At 38.0% G+C, this 14,882-nt stretch overlaps 1 protein-coding gene across 3 annotated transcripts in view; it reads left to right on the top strand.

Moving 5' to 3' along the window:
• Positions 1 to 731: 731 nt before the first annotated feature.
• Positions 732 to 14,882, top strand: part of LOC133064753 (vacuolar protein sorting-associated protein 54-like) — a 54,977-nt gene continuing 40,826 nt past the window's right edge. For 2 of the 3 annotated variants that reach the window (XM_061155196.1, XM_061155198.1), the window contains exon 1: positions 4,620 to 4,644. The gene's annotated coding sequence lies outside the window, so the exon portion shown is untranslated. Of the gene's footprint in view, positions 847 to 4,619; positions 4,645 to 14,882 lie in introns of those variants that run through there. The other variant, XM_061155197.1, reaches the window with a different exon arrangement.

The raw sequence follows: 14,882 nt of genomic DNA on the forward strand, positions 1-14,882 counted from the left end.
CTGAGGGATGTTTGGTGTCTGTTGGTCTAGGGGTTGGGCGAGGGCCACCCTGAGGGGTCGCATACCGACCCGGGAAGGCGGCGAGCGGCACCTGGCTGCAGCCGAGAGCACCTGGGGGTGGGGGAGGGGTCGCAGGGAAAAGTCGAGTTCAGCTTGGGTTTCTGTATCTGCCTGGGGGTTATTAGAGATTAGAGGAGGCGCCGAGCAGCCGCGCGGGGTATTCCCCGCTCCGGGGTAACGCCGGCGGCGCCCGCGCCAGGCCCGGCCCTCTCCCGAGACGGCAAGCGCTCCCCCCGGCCCGGGCCGCGGCCTCCCGCCCCGGTGGAGCCGCGCGGTGGATTGTGGGCTGGGGGCTGCGGAGGCCTCGCGGCGGCCTCCGGCGCTGTCTCCCCGGACCTAGCCAGACCGAGGCGGGCGGGCGGGGTGAGGAGAAGCAGTAGAGCGGGGAGCAGAATCGCTAGGGGTAGTGGTCGCGGCGCGGCGGCGGCGGCGGCGGCGGCGGCTCCTCTGGAGGCCGGGGATGTGGGAGAGGCGGTGGCAGCAGCGGCGGAGGCGGCGCTGCGGACCCGGGGGAAACTGCTGGCTGACAGGACACCCGGGAGAGACGTGAAGGAGCCGCCGCTGCCGCCTCTCACCCCCGAGCGGAGCTGGGCTCCAGAGGGCGGCCCTGTGCTCCCCCGGCCGACGGGCCAGCCGGCGCGGGTCGGGGGCGGGAAGCCGGGCTCGGGCCCAGCCGGGCTCCGGGCGGCGGCGGCCGCGGAGCGGCAGCCTCGGCGCGACGTGGAGGCTTGGAGGCGGCGGCGATGCACTAGGCCTCGCTCTGGGGCGGCTGCCCGGGACCCGCAGGTAGGTGTCGGGCCGGCCCCACGCGGCCCCCAGCGTTTCGCGGCCCACCCTCGCCCCGACTTCCCGCGGAGGGAGGACCGAGACCCCACCCCCTCTGTCTCCTCCCAGGCCCGAGCCGGCGGAGTTTCGGTCACAACTGACCAGCGCCGAAGCTTCCATTCCTCCCGGCCAGCACCTCCTCCTCTTCCTTCTCAATCTCCCGCCGGGATCCGGGCCGGCAGCTGTACTCTTCTCCCCTAGCCGGCGGCTGCGACGCCGCTCTCGCCCCTCTCGCCCCTCTCGCCCCTCTTGGGATTTCGGCTGTGGAACTTCCACCACCCTTCTTAGACGCTACCCCCAAACTTTCCCTTTCTTTTTCTAGCCGGGCCCTTAAGCCGCTTTTTGATCCTACTGGAATAATTTAAATTTAAAAAGTCATTTTTCTTCCTGGAGATGGCCAGCCCAGAAAATAACTCGGTGTTTTGCAGTTTGGCAGTTTAGCTCGCAGTCATTTTGCTCAATAATTAATTTTCTTCAGTTATACGTCTTTCCGTCTCTGCATTGATCAGGCCTTGCCTGCCCTCCTGTCGTTGACAGGGGAACTTTTGCCTGCCCATTACAATTAACACTTGGCCTGTTCGTGTGCTCAGTTTGGGATGGTATTTTTAGAATTTTGGCTGACCCGGGTTGCAGTTTGTTTTTAAGAGTTCCCCATTAACTAGCTTTATTTTGGTCTTTATTGAGGCTTTCTTCACTTTCGAAGAATTCAGTTGGAATGTTTTTGTGTTTTGTTTTTAATTGGTTCTGTGTCTGATTTGTCAAACCCCAGGGCAGTCTTAATAGTAAATGCTTTAAAATGGCAAGTGATGTCATGATAGTGTACTGAGAAATGTTACTGTGGTAACTTAAATTGCAGATTTTGACGGACATTCAGGTTGACTTTTATATCTGATGAAGTGTTCTATTTGGAAAAGTAGCTTGAAGAGCCTTAATGACTTGTAAGATGGAATGATGGGATTTGTTTGATTGCAGTCAGATTCTGATTTCCTTGAAATAGGTATTATTGATTGTTCATCGTTGTCATCATTGCTTATGATAGGTTTTGGTAAAAATCAATGTGTGCAAATTTTGGGTGCTTGATAGTTGTGGTCTAAGGGATTAGATGTTTGCGATTTTATTGTGATTTGGCTATTTTAAAATGATAATCTGTTAATTTCAGAATTATTGTGTTATCAGGACAGATATTACAACCTGAGGATCACTTTTAAAAGAAGTTAAAAATATCTCTGTGGTTTTCTTTATAGTGAGTGCACTACAACAAAACTATAAAGACTGTCCCTGTTTCGTTGTCAATGATGATATTAATATATTTTGGTCTTAGAGAGGTTTTGTTACCCTAACATTTGGCTTTCTGAAATGTTTTTCATTGCGTTTAAGGTATCCAAAGTTTATTAGGAAAAGATGATTAAATTTGTATTTGTTTATTTTCTGGAAAAGTTAATTTCTGGATAGGTATTAAGTTTTTATGTCAATTAAAATCAAATCTTACACAACTCTTGAAATGGGAAACTTTGCAGAATTTGTTCTTAATGACATTCTTTTTGTATCAATAAGAGTTAATTAAAATTCTTTTTCTGCTTTAAGCTTTTTACAAACTATTGAGTAAACTGCACTTACTTAAAGTATTAAATTCACCCATTTTTAGGTTATTTACATAGTTGTGCAACCATTACCATAATCTAATTTTAGAACATTTTCATCACCCCAAAAAGAAACCTCTGCCCATTAGCAGTTACTCCTCATTCTCACCACTCCACCCTACCCCCGGACCTAGGCAACCACTAATCTACTTTCCATCTCAATATTTGCCTGTTATGGTTCACTCATATATACAGTATCACTCCCTGAAAAGTTTTTCTTTTAAAATTAATTTCCATATTTAAAATAGTTTAAGTCAGGAAATAATCAACTGATCACTGGTATTAAAAAGTGATATTTTAAACAGTTGCCATCCTGTTTGATTGTATTCATCATAGATTACTACTGGAGAAAGAAAAAAGTTAGCATGAATGACTTCAGTGATCTGAGGGAGGTGGTTTAGTCAGCTGGGAATCAGTAGGTAAAAGTTGAAGGAGTGTTTTTGCCATTGGATGTTAGAGTTGAAAAGATCTTAAAGGTCATCTGCATACTTTCTACTTCCTTCACAAATAGATGGCAGGAACCAGATGAGGAAATCTGGAGTGGAAGCTTGAATCTCTAGGACACATGACTCAAGAACCACAGTGTGACCATGTAAAGCAAGAAATGGGGATTTGCAAGTTAGAACTGTTAAGATCTTATGTGTATATAAGTATGTACGTATATATGGATGTATGTATTTGACATTTTACTAGCAGAGTAGTGAGAGAACTGGACATTTCCATATCTTTGGGATGGAGGGAGGAAGGGGACAATACATGTGATTCATGTTACAAAATCCTATAAAAGGCTTTAAACTAAAGGAGGATGGCATATACATTATTTAGGTATCTTTTTGTACTGTTACCATCTTAATTTTTAAAAAATCCATATTTTAGAAACACAATTTAAAAAAAATTAGACAGGGCTGGTTGGAGTTCTCCTGTTTCAAGACCTAGGGCCCTAACTTTTAAATCAGAGGGGCAGTTTTGCCCTCCAAGGGATATTTGGAAATGTCCAGAGACATTTTTTCTTGTCACAACTGAGGGTTGGGTGCTGTTGGCTTCTATCCAGGAATGTTGCTAAATATCCTATAATGTGCATGACATATCCTACTCCACCCTGCCCCCCTCAACCTACTGACACACACAACAAAGAATTATCCGACCCTAAATATCAGTAATGTTCTAAATCTGTGGTTTGCATGATTCTGGAAAGGGCCTGAGCTAATGTTCCTGACTTCCATCAGATGGGAAAATATTCTCTGGGCATTGTTTGGTGGGTAAGATTAAACTTTAGGTCCTCTGGCAATTCTCTCTTTTTGCAGGAGGAGGCAGTGAGGGGAAAATCTGTGACATAATGCAGATATCTTTTTAGTTTGCTTAGTAGTCTTCAAATCTGAAGTAAAAGAATTGATTTCTTTCTGAAAATGGCAGCCTTATTTTATTGCAGATTTGAGCTATTATGTTTTGACTTGTTCATTACTGGTACATAGGTTTTTGAATTGAAAATAAATAGTATTTTCTTTACTTAGATAATTTTTTTTCTGGTAGCTTCAACTGCCAAGAAGAGAAGTAAGCTGTGTTTTAATTAATTAATAATGTATATTATGATGCAGAAAAATTCAAAGCTTACTCATGAATCTCATCTTTTTTTTCTTATTGGCCCCACTTTAAAAAAAAAAGTATTTCTTATTGGTTGTGCTTGTCTTGATTGCTGCATGCAGGCTTTCTCTAGTTGCAGTGAGCAGTTCTACTCTTCATTGTGGTTCTCAGGCTTTTCATTGCAATGGCTTCTCTTATTGTGGAGCATAGGCTCTAGGCGAACAGGCTTCAGTAGTTGCAGAATATGGGCTCATTAGTTGTGGAGCATGGGCTTAGTTGCCCCAACGGCATGTGGGACTGGACCAGGGATGGAACTGGTGACCCCTGCATTGGCAGGCAGTTTCTTTACCACAGTGAGAGTGAAAGTGAAAGTGTTAGTCATAAGTCTTGTCTGACTCTTTGCGACCCGGTGGACTGTAGCCTGCCAGGCTTCTGTGTCCATGGGATTCTGCTGGCAAGAATACTAGAGTGGATAGCCATTCCCTTCTCCAGGGTTCTTCCGGACTTAGGGCTCGAACCTGGATCTCCTGCATTGCAGGTAGGTTCTTTAACGTCTGAGCCACTGGGGAAGCCCCCTTTGCCACAGTACCACCAGGGAAGTCCTAGGCCTCACTTTTGACTCTTATTTAATTTCTTTATAGCAAGCTTAATTTGGTGATGAAAGGAGATTGAAAAGTTGGAATCACTTCTGTTATTTACCAACCTTATGACTTTATTAGATAAATTACTCAATCTTTCTGAGCCTTAGTTGTCTCATATATAAGGTAGGAATAGTGATAATTTTTGTGTTTTAAAGTTATTGTGAGAATTAAATGAGGTAATGTGTTAAGATGCTATGTCAGCTATAAAATACTATATGAGTTAGTTACTGTACCTGAAACTAATATAATGTTATATGTTAATTATGTTTCAATTAATTTAAAAAAGTTACTTGTTTCAGAAGATTCAAATTAGAAAGGGATATAGATGGTGCTGAAGCAGGAATATAGAAAGCAAGGCAGAGAAGTAACTGCTGAAAACGTCTTTAGGGAGAAGAGAGTTCTAAAAATATATTGATAACAAACTAGTGAAAGAACTAGTCAGTTCAGTTCAGTCACAGTTGTGTCTGACTCTTGGCAAGCCCATGGACTGCAGCTCGCCAGGCTTCCCTGTCCATTACCTACTCCCTGAGTTTGCTCAGACCCATGTCCATCGATTTGGTGATGCTATCCAACCATCTCATCCTCTGTCATCCCCTTCTCTTCCTGCTTTCAGTCTTTCCCAGCATCAGGGTCTTTGCCAAAGAGTCAGTTCTTCACATCAGGTGGCCAAAATATTGGCACTAGTATTATCACCATAATTTGAAGCTCTTTCACCTAGGGGCAGACTGACTTCCTTCAGGTGATACCTGAGGGTATCACCATAATATAAAACAGATTATTAAAATGGTGAAATTGAGTTATCAAGGAAAGATTACCTTGTTTTCAAAATATGCTGTTTGAAAAGCCATTAAAAATGTATGATTTAAGAATTAAAAATTTCAGAAGTGCCTTATACAAAAAGTTTTGACCTTACCAAGAGTAAACAATAGTTATCCTGGATCATTTCCCTTATTGGGAATAATTCCTTCTGCCTTCATTTATTATTCGTGCCTTTCTTTTTTCTAGAAGAATTTTTCTACCACTGGTAATTGCTCTTCACATGTGAGGATTTAATTGAAGACATAGGGGTTTTAAACCTATCCACTATTTGTAAAATCTCATTTATTTCTAGATTTGTTTCTTTATTATTTTTCAACATCCTTTTGTATACAATAAAGAGATGTTTTGATTTTTCTATATGTTTAGTAATCCATGTTGTACATTTAGAGTTGGATTAACTGAAATACTTGAAATAGATGGGAGAAATGTAATCTTAGAATTTTGTTAAACTGGTCAGTTTTCCTTCACAATCATACAAAAGTAAAACTGAAGATGAAACAGTGTTCCAGCTATCCAGTGAGATTTTTTTGGACAGCATGAGGGTAGAATGGTTGGAGACAGTATTCAAAATAAGTCACGTTGTGGTATTGGTAGGATTTTTAAAAAAGTATGGTGAACTTTAATGGCAACCCATTTCAGTATTCTTGCCTGGAAAATCCCATGGATAGAAGAGCCTGGCAGGCTACAGTCCATGGGGTCGCAAAGAGTCGGACACGACTGAGCGATTTCGCTCTCAATTTCACTTCATGGTGAACTTAAAAAATAATCAGATTGTAGGGACTTCCCTGGTGGTCTAGTGGTTAGAATTCCAGGCTTTCACTGCTGTGACCCAGGTTAAGTTGTTGGGGAACTGAGATCCTGCAAGCCACAGCTGGCGTGGCCAAAAAAAAAAATCAGATTGTAGAAAGTGGGGGTAAATTTTCATGTCATAAATGCTACTGATTTGAATAATTTATGTTCAATTAGTTAGCTTTTTGATTAAAACTAAGTTCAGAGATTGGGTGTTTGTATATGAATATTCTAATACATCATGTTTTATAATGTTTTTCTCCTATGGAGTGAATAATTTTGAAATCATATTAGTTATCAATAAAGTTTGTGACCTGGTTTGTTTTGTTTTGTTTTTCAGTTTGGCTAAATAAAATGCTAAGCTATAGCAGTGTCAGTTGGAATGGAGAGCAAGGACTGGATTTGTGATTAAGAGTGGAGTGCATAGGACAGTTAAAGTTGGTGTAGAAATTGAAGAATGTAGAGAGGTCAAAGAGTTAAGTTGGCCCTATTTGTCTTTAGCTTGGCAAGCTACATCAGTTCAGTTCAGTTGCTCAGTCGTGTCCGACTCTTTGCGACCCCATGAACCACAGCATGCCAGGCCTCCCTGTCCATCACCACCTCCCGGAGTCCACCCAAACCCTTGTGCATCGAGTTGGTGATGCCATCCAACCGTCTCATCCTCTGTCGTCCCCTTCTCCTCCTGCCCTCAGTCTTTCCCACCATCAGGGTCTTTTCCAATGAGTCAGCTCTTCGCATCATGTGGCCAAAGTATTGGAGTTTCAACTTCAACATTAGTCCTTCCAATGAATACCCAGGACTGATCTCCTTTAGGATGGACTGGTTGAATCTCCTTGCAGTCCAAGGGACTCTCAAGAGTCTTCTCCAACACCACAGTTCAAAACCATCAATTCGGCGCTCAGCTTTCTTTATAGTCCAACTCTCACATCCATACATGACCACTGGAAAAACCATAGCCTTGACTAGACGGACCTTTGTTGGCAAAGTAATGTCTCTGCTTTTTAATATGCTGTCTAGGTTGGTCATAACTTTGCTTCCAAGGAGTAAGCGTCTTTTAATTTCATTGCTGCAATCACCATCTGCAGTGATTTTGGTAAGCTACATAGATGGTGTTATTTACTGAGCTAGATAGAGAAGGAAGGTAGAGAAGGTTGGATAAAGATAGTGAATTTAAGTTTTGGATATCTTGAATTTTAGGTGTCTCTGAGACTTGCGGGTAAAGATAAACCCAGTAAGCAGTTACAAATTTGGGTATGGAATGCTCACAAGCAGTTAGAAATAGAGAAAGATATAAAATCCATCCAGTTTTCTCCATCTTCTCTACTATTATCTGAGTTTAGGCTGTTGTCATCTCTTACTATTTCTCTCACTAACTATTCCTATTTCATCTCTTTTAGTCTTCTCTCCAGTCCATTCTCAGTGTTACAATCAGTGATCTTTCTTAGGGAAAATTTGATTATATCATTCCTCAGTTTATTTCTGTGATTTTCTTTTATCCTATTGATGAAACTCATATTCCTTATTGCTTTAGCAGATTTATAAATTCATTTAAGTTCTTTTCCCAATTTATCTCTCTAGGCCAGTGACTCTCCACAACTCCCTGCTCCCCTTAAATAAACAGATTGAATTACTTGTGGTTTCTGACACTTGGCTCTCTCTTCCCTCCAAACCCTTGTACTTATTATTCCCTGTTCCTTAAGGGTTCTCCTTATCACACTCTTTCTCCCCTTCATCTAACTGACTCATTTCTGCTTATCTTCAGTTTTTAGTAAGCCTTCGTTGGTCCATTGATTCATATTATTATTACTGAAAAGTTTTAAACTCACAAAAAAGTCAAAAGAATAGTAGAATGAACACACACACCTTTTGCCAAACCTGGTAACAGGATATGGATATTACAGTGCTTCATTCTTAATACTTAAGCGTGTATCTCCCAGTTACAGAGAATGTCCCTGTAATGTCTCTTATATAACCACAATACGATCATGATACCTAATAATATCAACAATTGCTCAATAACATTATTCAACATATAGTCCATACTTAAATTCTCCGATTTGTTCCAAAATTCTTTACAGATTTTTTTCTCCCTTTAGTGCAAGATTCAGTCAAGTGTCATGTGTTGCATTTGGCTTCTATGTCTCTTTAGTTTTTCTCAGTCTGGACTAGTCTCATTGTCTCCCTTTCTTGGGTTTAGCATTTGAAAAGTAGAGGTGTTTGTCCTCAGGTATATTGCATATTCTGAATTAGTCTTTTTTTTTTTTTATTCAATTCTGGTAGAATATTCCTGATGATAATATAAAACAGGTGATATATATATATATATATATATATATATATATATATATATATATATATATATATATATATATATATATATATACACCTATCACTTTATCATATTAGGAGACACCTAATACCAGGCTGTCCTCTGTTGGTGACTCCAGCTTAATCACTTGGTAAGCACTGACAGATCTCTACTATTTAATACATGATTGACTTTGTGCTATTTTGTGGCCATGTAAATATCATGTTCCTAACAATCTTTTAAACTTATGGTTTTAGCATCCCCATTAATCACCTTTGCTTGAATCAGCCATTGCATTGGAGAATTATAAATAGTGATATTTCTATTTTTTCATTCTGTCTATATTTATTATCTTTGCTGACTTTTGAGAGCAGTGAGAGCAGGAAGGCTGAATATTAGCAACTGCATTTAGAAATCAAGGCATTTCTCACCTTTTCTAGAGCCAAGTAAGTGGTGAAGATGAAAGGTGGATTGCTAAGGAGGTAGACAAGAAAGAGAATAGAGGTTTGCCAGTGAAGAGATAAGACAAGTTAGCTTGAATAGATAGAGCTGAAGGAAAGAACTTTAGTACTTGACTTTTTATTTTTTAATGAATTGGTGAAATTGACAATAGGAGAGTCAGGAAATAATTCATAGAACAAGGTCTTGGAGTGGAGAAAGATGAGATCAAGAACAGCAGGTTGGGGGATTAGCTCTGGAAAAGAGCAGACATCTTATAATGTACTCAGAAGGTTTAGGAGTTGTGTATAGGTGAGAATTAGGTATATTAGGGTATGAATGGAAGAAGTCATATCTGAGGGCCTTATTTTATTGATATGTGGTAGATAGTTACTTTTTGAGCATGAGATTGGAGGTAAGCTAGGGAACATGAAAGTAATGAAATTTGTTATAAATACTGTGGGAATTGGGAAAGAGAAGTGCTTGAGGATAAAGAAGTGAAAGGACTGCTGAGCAGAGCCTCATTTGAGATTGGAACTCATAAATATATAATCTGCATGTTTTACATACATTTTCTCTGACAGTATTCTGCAGCCAGAAACAAAAGCAAAGACAGATTGTACTGAAGATGGATGAGCAAGGAGAAAATTAAACATGTTATTGACCATGAGATCCAAGCTAAGTAGAGAAGCTTGTAAGTCAGAACTGGTCTAAGAGACCCAAACAGTGGGGAGAGGTATAGAGGTAATACCAAGCAGTAATTCATTAAAATGCTATTTCATTGTTGGTTTGGGGTTATAGTACTAATGAACTTCATAGTTACAGTTACGTACTTTATACCTCAAACTAACATTTAAATATTTTCATTCTTGAATCACTTACTGACTCACTGCAGATGAGTTTCTAGCTATTTTGCTTTTTTTTCTCTCTAAAAATTTTTTTTAACAGCATCATCTTTATTATGTTTTATAGAGTACATACTTGTTTAGATTATTTGAAGAACCTTCCCTTCACGGACCTAGATGAAATATATAGTTTATTAAAAAAGATAGACTTAACACTAGATTATTTTTACTGTAGAAAAAAGGCAGGGTAACCCAAACAATGGATAAAGCCTAGTGTCATTTTTGTCCTTCTTGAGAATACATTAATATGTAATTTTCTTTTAGCAACTACTTTCAAGGTAGGGTAGATTATATAGATTTTGTTTTAATTTTACTGTTTTTTTAGATATGTCAATAAGTGTCTACTGATTTACATATTTAAGATATTTGTATTCTCCAGTAACTTTGAATGAGTGATTTTAGGATTTGTTACTCTTTGGCTAAGACACCAGGAATAGAATACCATGTTCTTATCTGATTCACTCTGACAAAATTTCACTAGTAATACAGTAATATCAATGCTCTAAAGGAGTAGAATAAAGCATCCAAATTATATTTTGTTTACATTCAACTTTTTACATGTTAGAGACAGATTTTTCACAGTACAGTTATATCATTCAGTTCCAGGCTTATGAACCTTAATTTCAGTGACTATTATAGTATGTTTTTTTAGCATATTGTGTGATAGATGCTGGGGAAAAAAGACATTATTTTTATTTTTAATAACATCTAGATTTTTAAAATGTATTTATGCTGTATTTTGAGGATATTTGTAATTTTATTCCTAATAAGAATGTCACACATTTAATGTTACTTATTTCATAGCTATTTAAGAATATGTAAATTTAATATTATAATATTTAAAAATATTATAATATTTATATTTCTTATCCTTCCAGACAAGATTCTCTCTTATTGTTCCTTTTTGTCACTAAATCAAAAGTAAATAAGGAACTTAAGGAAACACATGTATTTAGAATTTCCTGCAAGGCAGAGGGTCTCATAAATGTCAAATGGGAATGTAAGGAAAAAGCAAATTAGATTAGCGTAACTCTGTTCTTATTTTCTGTGTTTCTTTAGGTTCAACTTGATTTCCCTCAATTTAGAAACACTGATATATGCAAGAAAAAAAAATACTTTAATGTCCAACCAAAGATAGATTTGAAAAAAATTATTAGAGATTATTTTTTAATCATAGTAAATTTAAAATATCTCAAATATGTAGTATTCTAAGAAACACTTGGCTCAACACTTTTGGAATTTTAAGAGCCAATTTCTGGCTAGTGGTGTAGTTAAGCTTCTTTCCTTCAGCTAGAACCAAAATAATATACTTCTCTACTATGTAAGATTTATCATCTGACAGAGTCTGGTTTAATCATAATTTTTAAAGTAGCTCAGTTATAAAATATTATATATCATATATATTATTGCTTACAGTGATCTCAATAATGAAGCTAACTATTAAGCATAAAGATTTGAGCTTTCAAAAAATACTAGCAAATTAATGCTGTCATATAAATAAGTACTTGTCTTCTCATGTTGGTGACCCATTGTAGCATATTTATCCCTCATTGCCGCTCAGGAATTACCCTTTTGCTAAGAAAAATGGTAAATTATACTAATGAAAATGTATAGTGTCTTTTTCTTTAAGTAATAGTTTTCTACCCATTTCAGTCTTATAAAATTATTTGAACCTAAAACTGCCCTAAAAAAAATCCTTAAAAAATTATCAAAGATATTAATTATTGTTGCCATTTATTTTTAATATAAGTGGACTTAAATAATAATTGTTCTTCTAAATAATTGGATCGGTGATTGATGAGAAAAAGAAGACAGAAAAGTAAAGCACTGGGTGCCTGACATGGATGGGAGGCAAAGTGAAAAACTTAGATTTGTTTTTTTTTATTTTCTTTCCAGAGAGCTAATGTGCTTTGGGGACAGAGATATGGAATTTCGAATCAGAAGATCTGAGTGCAAATCACATCTTCACAACTAACTAGCTAAATGGTGTGAAGCCAAGTTACTCTTGAACTTGTTTCTTTATCACAGAGTAGGGATCACTGTTTCATTCATTTATGGATTCATTCAGAAATGTTTTTCTTAGAAGGTTGTTAGTAGGACCAGCAAAATCACATAAATGAAACTAAGCAATTATGTACCATATAGTGTTTAGTAATTATTATTGTTATTATTATTGTTTTTCTGTTGCTTCCCTCTCCCTTGCCATCCTTTATTTCATGGATAACATATTTTCATTGCCCTTTTGATCTTAGGACTTCAGATAATTTTCAGAACTTGTGGTGGGAGTGAGGCAGTCCAGGTTCACCCAAGTCCCAGCTGATCTCCCTGCACATGATGAATAAGGGTATTAGGCAGGAGAGTAGTATGGAAGGCAACTTTTCTGGATCAGCTTGCTAATTTTTTTACTGTTGCTTGATAAAGTCCTGTTTTTCTCAAAGTGGGGCATAGCCCAAGGTGCCTCATAGTCTCTGGGTATAACTATTCAGTATCTTTTCTGCTTCCTCCTCTCCATCCATCCCATTCCATCCCCCGGAGAATCTAATTCTTCCTTCTCTCTCATCTCCTTTTTCCACCATTTTTTCTTATTTCTTTTAATCTCACCCCCAGTTGATTTCTTGCTGTTTGCCTATAAATGTGCTCAGGTCTCCCATGGCCTAAAAAATTCTTGCTCAACTCTTAATTGCTTTTCTTTCATCACCAAAACTATGTTGATATTGTTGCATTGTTACTTCATCATTTACTTAACCTCTTGTGGTATGGCTTCTGCCCCAAACATTGTCCTAAAACTTCTAATCCAGTTTCCTTTCTGAAGTTTAAAAACCTCCTTGACCTCTCTCTCTGCAGCATGTTAACACTACTGTTCATACTTTCCTTCTGGATCATTCTCCCTTGGCTTCTGTAGGATGATTTTTCTGACTGCTTTCTTCCTTACCTTTTATGTATATTTGCCCCACTCCTTGCTCTGAGTTCTCATTAGCTCTCTTTTTCGGCACTTTCTTCCTTTGTAATGTTACTGTCCTGTGACTAGAATTATTTATTATTCCTGTAATGTGATTGAACTAGGAATGGTGATGCAAAATTCAGGGAAGCAGGATTCTGTTTACTACAAGAGATAATTTTTTTTCCTAAAGTAATTATAGTTGCTTTATAGTAATAATCTGCTTCTGAAGCAGTCACTTCATTACTGACAGTTTTCAAATGGAGGCAGAGAGACCCCGAGTAGAAAGGATTCATATATTGATAAACAGTTGATACAGATGATCTTTTAAAGTCTCGTCCAACTGTCTCATCCACTCCACTTTCATGGACTGAATTTTGACCATTATTAAGTGTCTTCCAAAAATAGTTTTTCTAGCTTCTGTGCCTCATCATCCCTCTTCTTTCTCACAAACAGTTTTGCTTTTATTTTTTCAAAAATTGCTAAAGTTTCATCATTATTTTCCACTACTCTCTTTTTCTTCCCTTTGACTGGCATGGCTTTGAGGACCACTGTTGCTTTGACCACTTTTCTGATAGTAAATTCTATCTGCCTATATTGGTTTGCTTCCTCCACCTCAAACTAGAGGCACTGAAGCAATGGAGGAAGTTTAGAATTCTAAACTTTAATTTTAAAACTTTGTATGGCACAGTCCAAATGTTAAGGCTTAAGATGTTTATAATGATAAATAGTAGTAGTGCAATTATTTGTTGAATGTCTACCATGTGCCAAGATTTACATAGATTATGTAAGTTATATTTCATTTAAATGTTACAACATTGCTACGAGGAAGACACTGTTGCTGTTGTATTTTACAAATGAGGAAACTGAGAGCAAGGTAAGAAAGTTGTCAAAGGTCACACTACTAATAAATGATAGAGATCTAACTCACTTTATGGTCAGTTTTCTTAACCAATATATTATACTGTGTTACAGGAAAGATAAAAATCTAGAATCAAATTTTAGGATGTCAGGTAATGTTATACAAACAAGGTAACGTATTTTTGACTTAGGTTTTTAGATTGTTGGAACATGAACTTATAAGAAACATTATTAGTGGCTTGTTCGTGCTTACCTCTTTTTCCATTATAGTCATTCATTTGTTCATTCATTCATTGAACATTCATCCGTGCTAGGTGTGGTATAGAAAGATGAATGAAACAAGTATAATTTTATGATGTAGTGAGAAAGACAGGAAATAAGCAGGTAAATAATCAGTTACAATTTGAGAAAGTACTATAAAGATCACAAACCATAAGGCTGGTAGTAGAGAGTAACCAGGATATGTGTGTTGGACGGGGGATAAGGTAAGAGGAGGAAGTACTTAAATACTGTGGTCAGGAAAAACCTGTTATTTACCATCATTAACATTTTGTCATATACCTTTTCATACATTATATATAGCTATATAAAGTTTTTATATCAAAATGAGATTGTACTATGTATTCTGTTTTGTAATCTTATAATTGAGTCTCTTGAAACAATAATCATTGTATGTTAATTTCCTCACCTATTTCACTCCAACCTCTGCATTCTGCTTCCACCCCCACTATTGGACTTGACATTGCTTCCCAATGTGATGCGGTTACTTCCTAACTGCCAAATGTAAAGGAGGTTTTTTCCCTTAGTATTAATATTTTATTTGTGAGTTCTGAGCTGATTTTTCTTCCCTTTTTTCTTCTGCCTTCTTTGATATTCCTTCTCTTCTTTATCACAAGTTTTTCTTTATATCTTTCTTTCTTCAGAAATGTTGTTGGAGTCCTCTTAGATACTATACTTGGCTCTCTTTACTAATACTCTTCTGGAATGATGTGTCATCAATTCAACACTAGTGTCTTAAGTCTATAACGGCTCACCACAGTCTTGTGGATTAAGTCTAAACTCCATTGTCAGATTGCA

This window comes from Dama dama, chromosome 11 (genome assembly GCF_033118175.1).
Source record: "Dama dama isolate Ldn47 chromosome 11, ASM3311817v1, whole genome shotgun sequence".
NCBI classification, from domain to species: domain Eukaryota; kingdom Metazoa; phylum Chordata; class Mammalia; order Artiodactyla; family Cervidae; genus Dama; species Dama dama.